The sequence below is a fragment of the Vigna angularis genome, chromosome 2 (assembly GCF_016808095.1).
Source record: "Vigna angularis cultivar LongXiaoDou No.4 chromosome 2, ASM1680809v1, whole genome shotgun sequence".
In the NCBI taxonomy this organism is placed as follows: domain Eukaryota; kingdom Viridiplantae; phylum Streptophyta; class Magnoliopsida; order Fabales; family Fabaceae; genus Vigna; species Vigna angularis.
In genome coordinates, this window is record NC_068971.1 from 2,533,622 (window position 1) to 2,544,252 (window position 10,631).

A 10,631-nucleotide genomic window follows, 5' to 3' on the forward strand; every position below is an offset into this window, starting at 1 on the left:
TCCATAATCGATTATTGCAGTTAAAAATGAAAGTTTACAAAGTTTACATGAATTTCCTACTACATTTAATCTCTACAAATTGCTTTTAACTAATTCTAATATCTTCTTCAACTAAAACTTCTTGCAGCATCATCAAAACACATTTCTTCAAGATTTACCAATACTCCTTATTGGTAACAATAGTGTATTACATGGAGGATCATTTTGAAGTTGTTTTCCACCATGGAGGTCACTTCATAAACGATGGGCCTCTTAAGTATGAGGGGGAAAGTACAACTCTTTCTTTTGACCCAGACGTGTGGAGTTACTTCACTTTAGTCAGTGTAGTAAAAGGACTTGGATATGATGGATTTAAGGAGTTGTGGTATTGTGTAGGGGGGTTCTGTGTTAGATGATAGGTTAGAGGCTTTGTCTGATGATAGGGGAGCCATGCACATGATGAACTTAGCTAGGCTAAATGGAGAAGTTCATTTATTTATTGTTCACACAGTGTGTGAACCTGAGATCATACACATGTTAGAAAATGTTCGACATAATATAGGTGAAGAAGAAGTTCAACCTATGATGCATGATAGTGATCATGGTGAGTGTGAACAAGTTCATGATGAGTGTCAGGAGGTAGGTGATGGTGAGTGTGAAGTTCCTGTTTCAGAAGAAAGAGGTGTGGGAGATGATGTTGTAGAAGGTGAAATTGAAGCTGAATGTGATGTGGGTGAGACCGAAAGAGATGATGTTGTGGAAGTTCAACTTGAAGTTGAATCTGATGTGGGTGAGCGTGAAAGAGATGATGTTGTAGGAGGTGAAATTGAAGTTGAATGTGATGTTGATGTTCGTAGTTGGAGTTGCAGTGGTGAGGATGCCAATGTTGATTGCAATGTGGATGTTACTAGTATGGATGACCTAGTTGACTGTGATATCCAAGAAGAGGTAGGGCAGGGAGTTGAGAATTGGTTTGGTGAAATTGAAGTTGATGTGGAAGATGATGGACCATCACAGAAATCACAGACTCGCATTTCCGATAGTGATGTTGAGGATGGTATTAATACTGAGAATGATAGAGGTCTGTCTGATGATAATTGGGAATCAGAAGAATTGGTTAGTGGAGGAGAAAGTGACGAAGAAGATGGTGAGGAAGAAAGTTATGGAAAGTTTGTAACATTTACTATGCCTAAAACAATGCTGGATTACAAATGGGATCTGGGCACTTATTTTGCTAACAAGCAAGATATTCTGGATGCCATAAAAACATATGCAGTAGAAAATGGGAGAAATCTAACATATCTTAAAAATGATAAGAAGAGAATTAGAGTGAAGTGTATGGGTGCTAAAGGAAAGTGCCCCTGGATGGCATATTGTGGTTATATGAATGCAATCCAAACGTGGCAATTAAGGACTGTTGTTGACAACCACACTTGTAGTAGAGAGCACAAAGTGAAATTACTTAATTCCAAATGGCTGAGTAAAAGGTTGGAGAATACCGTGAGAGAAAATCCCAAAGTGAAGGTAGGGGAAATTCGTGACAAGATAAGTAGAAAGTGGAATGTTGGTGTATCTAGATCCATGGCTTTTAGAGCAAAGTCCATTGCTTCCGAACATGTTGATGGGTGTTTCAAAGAACAATATAAAAGGATCTATGATTACGCGAATGAGCTGTTAGTTCGTAATCCTGGATCCACAGTGAAGGTGGAAGTGGAAGAGAATATCGATGGCCATATTTTCAAGAGGTTGTACGTTTGTCTTAAGGCCTGCAAGGACAGTTTTGTGTTTTGCAGGCCAATTATAGGACTGGATGGTGCTTTTTTAAAAGGTAAATATGGTGGTGAATTGCTAACTGCTATTGCAAGAGACGCAAATGACCAGATGCTACCTCTAGCAAAACTCCTCCACGTGATTCACCACCAAATGTTACAAGCTTTTACTCGAAACCACCGATACATCACTACAATTTCATAAAACGAAAGGGTATGGCTGAGTAATTTCTCACGCAAAAGCGGTGCTCCCCAAATGCCAGCACACCTCCAACGAACCCTAACTTCGCAGATTTCCCCAATTTCTCAGACAGAAGCTACCCAAAAAACGAAACATTACTTGATATGTTTAATAATTTCTAATTATATTTTTATTTATTAATATATTTAACATTAGTTAATAATTTCTAAAAATGATAAAAATCCACGAAGGATGCCACCTGGATGCTCAACTTCCACTTCATAACAAAGTTAACGTACGTTAACTACATTTAACGGAGATCCTATAATTGAATCACATTTACCAAATTAGGGACCCAATTGATCACTTTAAAAATTGGAGGACCCAACTGAAACGAACCCGCAAATATAGGGACCTCCGAACCTATTAAACCATTATTTTATGATAAAAGTTACTGACGATAAATTCTCCAAAATGTGAGAAACTGTGATAAAAGATAATGTATTTATAAAATAAAAATATATTGGTAATTTTTTTCTTTTTAGTTTAAAATTCAAAAAGCTATGTGATTTAAATAATAATAATAATATTAACATAGTGTTACTAATAAGTAGTTAAGTTGAATGATTAAAATAATAATATAAAAAACATTTCAAATTCTTTAATTTTTAAACTTGATGTGATTGTAGTTTATCTTTTTAAAAATTAAAATACATATTAAAAAAAAGTGGTATGTTTATATTTTTATAGTTATTTAATTCAATACATAGCAAAAGTAATGTGTGTTTTCACGAGCTTACGGAGCACGTAATTTTTAAATATAAATGTTTTATACAAAAGTAGTTGATAATGTTAAAATGTTGACTACGAAAACCTAGAAGTATTAAGAGTAACAAAATATTTTAAATAATAATACTAGTTTATTTTAATACTAAAAGTTTAAAAATATAAATAAAAATTTAGTTAACGAGTTTTATTATCTAAAACATAATATCTTTTTAAAATCTATTTTTTTCAAAGTTGTTTACCATAATTTCTCATTCCTTATTTATGTTTGGAGATTGAAGAGTGTTTAAATTATCAATGCGGTAAGGTTTTCAATTCTGTTAGATCAAATCTTACAAAAGAGTAAGTTAGTTTTTACTTTTATTTATGGTTTAGTATTTTCCTCATGCATGTGGAGTTTTAGACATTATATGTTCTCCGAGTTGTGTATTGTACTGTTTGTTGGTCAGTGGTTCTAGTAACGTATCTTAATAATAATTTTGTAAGTTATAAGTGCATATAGAGTTTGTGAGCTATGAGAGCAATCTAGGTTCTATAAAGTTGTTTGAGCTTTTAAAAGGTAGAATGAGCTAGTTACTTTGATTTTAATTGATAGGCAAGTTTTGATTGATAATTGCATGCTTGTATGTTAGTTTTGCGTAATTAAGTTGTCTGGTGAGTTTTGATCAATTGGATTGAGATTGTTTAGTAGAATCATCTTTAAGAAAAAAGTGTTTGAATTCTTGCTGAAATATAGGAAAACACAAGAAAGGGGAGTTTCAATAGTATTTTAAAGCTTTTCGCAAATAGTGATTAAGTTACTTAATAGTGGTTAGACGGTCTGTACAGTAAGTTAACACTTGGTTAAAGAATGCATTTGAATGGAAAATGTTGTTTGAATACAAATGTGATAAAGAACACTTTAGTTTTATACTGGTTCACTCAATTTAACTACGTCTAGTTCTCTCTCAATATTTAGTTAAGAGGTTCCACTAATACGAGTTTAACTACTCCTGATTTACAACATTAACCAACTGATTATACGAGTTTAATCACTCCTAGTATCAAGATTAAACAACCTGTCTAGAACGTTTAACTCCATTGAGTTAAATAGTACAAGTGTTTGAATTCATTTCTGAATTTAAACACAGGATATTATAAAACAGGATATTACTCTCGTAGAGAGGATATATAAATGATATAGTGAACTTCTGAAAACTTGAAAAATATCTTTTCACATGAGTTTCAAAGAAAACAATTTAGAGAAATATAGTAAGCATATAACATTCTTGATAGCAAAAGTTCTTTTTTTTTCTCTTCAACACTTCTCTTTATATAGACATCTTCGAAAAATATATATTACTCAAAGCTTTGACTTTCTTTTAGGTATGTAGCCTTTATGATAGAGTCAGAAACTATGTTACTTCTTTGCAGAGCAACTGTGTTGTGTACATGATGAGATAGACAAAAGACTTGTATGAAACATTCTTTGAATATCTTTATGTGTCTAAATGTTCTTTTGATTATGAGCAGGATTTTGAATAAAGTTAATAATCTGCACATAAAAATATAACACAATGAAACATACAAAAAGTACTTGAACATACATGCATTTAAACTATTAGACGACCTAAGCATTTAATATGTTAGACGACTTAAGTGTTTAAGTGTGATGTTTGGTATAATCGTTTGATGCAGGTATGTTTTAAGTAACTTGTAAAATCATTTACTAATGTAGCGTTTAGAAAAAATTTTGTTCAGACTCTATGGCGATTAGACACTCTATTAGGAGCTTTATAATGTTTAACGCTTTTTATGTATATTAGTCACTCTTATGATATCAAACGTTCTCATATTGTTTAGCCATTTTTAAAGGTAGGGTTTGTAAGACCTGAGCAAATATGAGTTTTAGAAATAAAGTTATATTGAGACTTGAGTATTTATTTTTTTCTTTTAAGAGTTTACATGTTTAATAAGGTGTTGTGTAGCTCACTTGGTGAGAGTTCTTGAATGGACTAAGTGATGTTGTGGTTAAATCTTTGTTAGAACATAAATGTTATGTGATTTCTTTGATTTTATTTTAATAAAGTGCTACACGTGTTTTAATATGTTTGTTAGATTGTGGTGTGTTGTCACAATTGTGATGTGTTGGCTTGTTAGTAGATATATTGTATAGGATTGAATGGTGGTGGGTTCAATTCCTAGGGAGAAAGCTTAAGGGAAACCTTAATATTTTATTTGTATTTTTTCTTATGGATAAATAAGGGATGTAGGAAGGAAAAACATGCAAATTAAATAATAAAAAATGAAACATGGTTAGAGATTAACGTGAATACTAAAAGATAAATTTGAATTTAAAAACTAGTTGGGATATGATATGAGATATGATTTAGGTGGTTTTCAAGGCTTTCAAAACAAATTTTTAAACCAGGAGATAGGCTGAAAAATAAAACAAAAAGGGAGTTCTTTAAAACCCTAAACATAACGTGAGAAAAAAGAGACAGGGACATTTTTATAAGGAAGGAGGCTACACGTGGGAGAGGAGGAAACCTGTGTGGATTGGAAGAGGGAGAAGGGATTAGATTTATTCTTTTTTAGGGTGTAGATAAAGTTCTAGTATTGACTAAAGTATGAGAAAGTTTACCTTATTTTTATTGTACGTTGTATGTGAGTATGTTCTTGGTTGTCTTGAATGGTATAGGATTTTCATGAGAATGTGGTGTATACTATGATGGTTAAGGGTTTTTCCTATGATAATAGGGTTCCATTCAGGAATGTGTTAATTGCATGTGTGTGATGATTGAGTGTATGAGATATATGCAGGTGAAAAGAGTGGCAAATGCAAGTATGTGTTGTATAGGATTGTATGATGATTATATGCAGTATATTTAATGTCAATGTGGGTAGTCTGCATAATGATGAGTTTTGGAATTTTCCTTTGGTAACATGTGAGTGTTTGGGTATGTTTCCATGTATCTATGAGGCTTTAATGCATGAATGATGTGCCAAGTATGTTTCCAAGTGGTTTGGGAATGATGTAAGTGTGTGTTGAACACTTAACATTTGTCCATAATGAGTTTGGGTTCAGTAATAATCAATTATCGTATGTGATAATCAATATAAATAATCGATTATCTAGGATGATAATTGATTATCCTTTCATACATTGTATATATGGAAAATAGGTGTGTAAACCTCTTTGGAATAATCGATTATCATCATGCATTTTTACTTGAAAAGTGATTTTGCAGAATAATGGAGGAGGGACATGTTACCAATAAGGAGTATTGGTAAATCTTGAAGAAATGTGTTTTGATGATGCTGCAAGAAGTTTTAGTTGAAGAAGATATTAGAATTAGTTAAAAGCAATTTGTAGAAATTAAATGTAGTAGGAAATTCTCGTAAACTTTGTAAACTTGCATTTTTAACTGTAATAATCGATTATGGAATGGCAATAATCGATTATCACAGAGTCATACAGGAATAATCGATTATCACATCATATAATCGATTATCACATTTTGAAAACCCTGTAACGGACTTGAATAATCGATTATCACTTTTGATAATCGATTATCAGTGGCAGTTGGGAGATGTTTTTTCAGTTTTTGACCCTGCACGAAACTAGGCTTATAAATAGAGGTCTTCACAACTCTTAGAAAGTAACTTTTCAATTGAGAGTATTAGAGCTTTGTGCCTAAGGGAAGCTCTCTGTGAGTGAAAAGGATCTATGCCATTTTGAGAATACAATTTGCCTGAGGAAGTTCTCAAAGTGATAGAGTGCTCTTGCCTGGTCTTGTGAATAGGAGAAGCTCGCGTTTTGTGCGTCAAAGGTCGGAGCAGTTCTTTTCAAGTTGGCTGAGCAGGTTCTTCCGTTCGTTTGTCGAAGGAAGGTGTTTTCTATTCTTTGCTTATTTTGATTATCTGATTGTAATCTTGAAACCATATTTTAGTGAAAAAGGTTAATCACTATTTTTAGTGATTAACGACTGGACGTAGAATCTTTTGATTCGAACCAGGATAAAAATTCTGTGTTGATTTTCTTGATCCCTAAACTCTTAGCACATCAACTGTTCGATAAATTTTTTTTTAACTTGTTTTGTGACCGTAACACGCTTTCCGCTATCTATATTTTATTCCGCTGCGCGACTCTATAACGGTACCAATTGTTCCAACAATTGGTATCAGAGCTTGCTTTGATAGTTTTTCAAATTTTTCGAAAATGGGCGGTCATGACCAAGTTTATGCTGAGGGTGCTTCTATTGATAGACCTCCTTTGTTTACGGGGGGAAATTATGCGTTTTGGAAAATAAGAATGCAAATATTTTTGGAGTCTATTGACAGGGGTATTTGGGAAGTTGTTATGAATGGACCAATTGTTCCCTCTATTTTAGTAAATGATATGCAGGTAGAAAAACCATTTTTACAGTGGACTATGGATGAAAATAAAATGGCACAATATGATGTTAGGGCTAGGAACATAATTTTATCTGCACTAACCCTTGATGATTTTTTCAAAGTTTCTGTTTATGAAAGTGCTCAGGAAATGTGGGAATTTTTAAGAGTTACTCATGATAAAGTCACAGATGTTGTTAAGTTGACGTTGTCTGATTCAAGCTCCTCAAATTCAAACAATTCAAATAAGCAAGAAAATCTATGCTTAATGGCCAGCAATGAATCATCTAAAAGCCAACTCTTGAAGAAAAAGAAGGACAATCAAGGCTCCTCATCAAGCTTTAAATGTTATGGATGTGGTGAAAGAGGCCATATAAAAGCCGTTTGTCCATTTATCAAGAAATTTCACAAAAAGAAGAAGGTCCACATTGCTTGGGTTGATAATGACTCAAGTAGTTCAAGTGATTATGATGAAGAAGCAAACTTTTGTTTGATGGTAAATACTGATGATACTGCAAGCCAAGTAAGTTGTTCTAATTCTGAATCTAGTGAATTTGATTTGCAAAAAGCTTTTCTTGAATTGCTTGATGAATCTGAAAAATTGAATGCTGCTCATAAAAATTTGAAAAAGGAATTTAAAGAATTGCGAATTAAATATGAGAAGGCATTAGATGAGGAAGTAAGTTTGAGAAATAAAATTTGCAACTTGGAAATGAAAGAGTCTTCAAATGTTGAACATCCTGTTGAATGTCTTTCATGTAAGAGTCATATGCTTGATATTGATATTCTTGAAAATCTTCTTGAAGTTGCAACTGGAAATAATAATGTTGAAATGCCTATAACTGTTAGAAAGGTTTATAAAAACAAAAGTGCTTTTAAAAGTAAGAACCAAATTAAAAGAACCCGTAGGGTATGGGTTGAAAAAGGAATTGTGTCTTATAGAAATCCAAATGTTGTCACATGCTTTTATTGTATGAAAAAGGGGCACACTTCTAACAAATGTAGAATTAAACATTTTGATGTTCCAAATGGAAAATATGCTTGGATTCCTGTTATAAAGTAAATTGTCTCTAACCTCAAAGGACCCAAATGAGAGTATGGGGACCAAAACTCTATTGTTTTGTTTTGCAGGTTAATTTTTCAAAAAGAAAAAAAAAGACCCTATGGTATCCTGGTATTTTTTAAGAGCTTTGAAATAATTTATGAATGTTAGATGTGTCTTAGGTTGAAAATTTGGCCCAAATTTGTGTTTTTCGAAAATTAACGTAAATAATCGATTACCAAGGGTAATAATCGATTATCTCATCCTCAAAATTTGGATTTTGGCAATTTGGCTCGCAAATAATCGATTATTTAAAGTAATAATCGATTATCTTAAGTCACAACGTAAAAAAAAAAAAAATTAAATTTTTTTTAAGGAATCTGTCTTTGATTTTTAAAGGGAATATTACTTTTAGGGGAGTAATTTTTAATGAATTAAAAGGATCCAAATTCTTTTTAAGTTAACAAATTTAGGGGGAGCATAAAGATTAGATGTTTTTCTGATTATGATAAAAAATTGGGAAATCTATTTTTGATTGACATATTATGGGATAACTGGTACCTATAGGGGAAGATATATGAGTTTGTTAGATATATTGTTTTTATCTCTATTATGGATTAATTAATATTGTTTGTACTTCTTAATTAGAGTTGAATTTCTGTTGTTCTTATATTCCATGAGGTATTCTGTTCTTTCATGTTGTGAAATTTCAATTTTATTTCTGTTTCGAAATGCATCAATTCTTTTGTTGAGGGGGAGAAAAATTTGAAGGGGAGTTTTTCCACTTTTTTACTTTTTGCTTATGATCAAAAAGGGGGAGAAAACTTCTAATTTAAGTAGTGCAGTTATTACTAACATGTTTGTAAGTATGGAATCTGTGCAGGAAATTAGAAATGCTTTTAACAAATTGAATTTTTGATCATCATCAAAAAGGGGGAGATTGTTACCAATAAGGAGTATTGGTAAATCTTGAAGAAATGTGTTTTGATGATGCTGCAAGAAGTTTTAGTTGAAGAAGATATTAGAATTAGTTAAAAGCAATTTGTAGAAATTAAATGTAGTAGGAAATTCTCGTAAACTTTGTAAACTTGCATTTTTAACTGTAATAATCGATTATGGAATGGCAATAATCGATTATCACAGAGTCATACAGGAATAATCGATTATCACATCATATAATCGATTATCACATTTTGAAAACCCTGTAACGGACTTGAATAATCGATTATCACTTTTGATAATCGATTATCAGTGGCAGTTGGGAGATGTTTTTTCAGTTTTTGACCCTGCACGAAACTAGGCTTATAAATAGAGGTCTTCACAACTCTTAGAAAGTAACTTTTCAATTGAGAGTATTAGAGCTTTGTGCCTAAGGGAAGCTCTCTGTGAGTGAAAAGGATCTATGCCATTTTGAGAATACAGTTTGCCTGAGGAAGTTCTCAAAGTGATAGAGTGCTCTTGCCTGGTCTTGTGAATAGGAGAAGCTCGCGTTTTGTGCGTCAAAGGTCGGAGCAGTTCTTTTCAAGTTGGCTGAGCAGGTTCTTCCGTTCGTTTGTCGAAGGAAGGTGTTTTCTATTCTTTGCTTATTTTGATTATCTGATTGTAATCTTGAAACCATATTTTAGTGAAAAAGGTTAATCACTATTTTTAGTGATTAACGACTGGACGTAGAATCTTTTGATTCGAACCAGGATAAAAATTCTGTGTTGATTTTCTTGATCCCTAAACTCTTAGCACATCAACTGTTCGATAAATTTTTTTTTAACTTGTTTTGTGACCGTAACACGCTTTCCGCTATCTATATTTTATTCCGCTGCGCGACTCTATAACGGTACCAATTGTTCCAACAATTGGTATCAGAGCTTGCTTTGATAGTTTTTCAAATTTTTCGAAAATGGGCGGTCATGACCAAGTTTATGCTGAGGGTGCTTCTATTGATAGACCTCCTTTGTTTACGGGGGGAAATTATGCGTTTTGGAAAATAAGAATGCAAATATTTTTGGAGTCTATTGACAGGGGTATTTGGGAAGTTGTTATGAATGGACCAATTGTTCCCTCTATTTTAGTAAATGATATGCAGGTAGAAAAACCATTTTTACAGTGGACTATGGATGAAAATAAAATGGCACAATATGATGTTAGGGCTAGGAACATAATTTTATCTGCACTAACCCTTGATGATTTTTTCAAAGTTTCTGTTTATGAAAGTGCTCAGGAAATGTGGGAATTTTTAAGAGTTACTCATGATAAAGTCACAGATGTTGTTAAGTTGACGTTGTCTGATTCAAGCTCCTCAAATTCAAACAATTCAAATAAGCAAGAAAATCTATGCTTAATGGCCAGCAATGAATCATCTAAAAGCCAACTCTTGAAGAAAAAGAAGGACAATCAAGGCTCCTCATCAAGCTTTAAATGTTATGGATGTGGTGAAAGAGGCCATATAAAAGCCGTTTGTCCATTTATCAAGAAATTTCACAAAAAGAAGAAGGTCCACATTGCT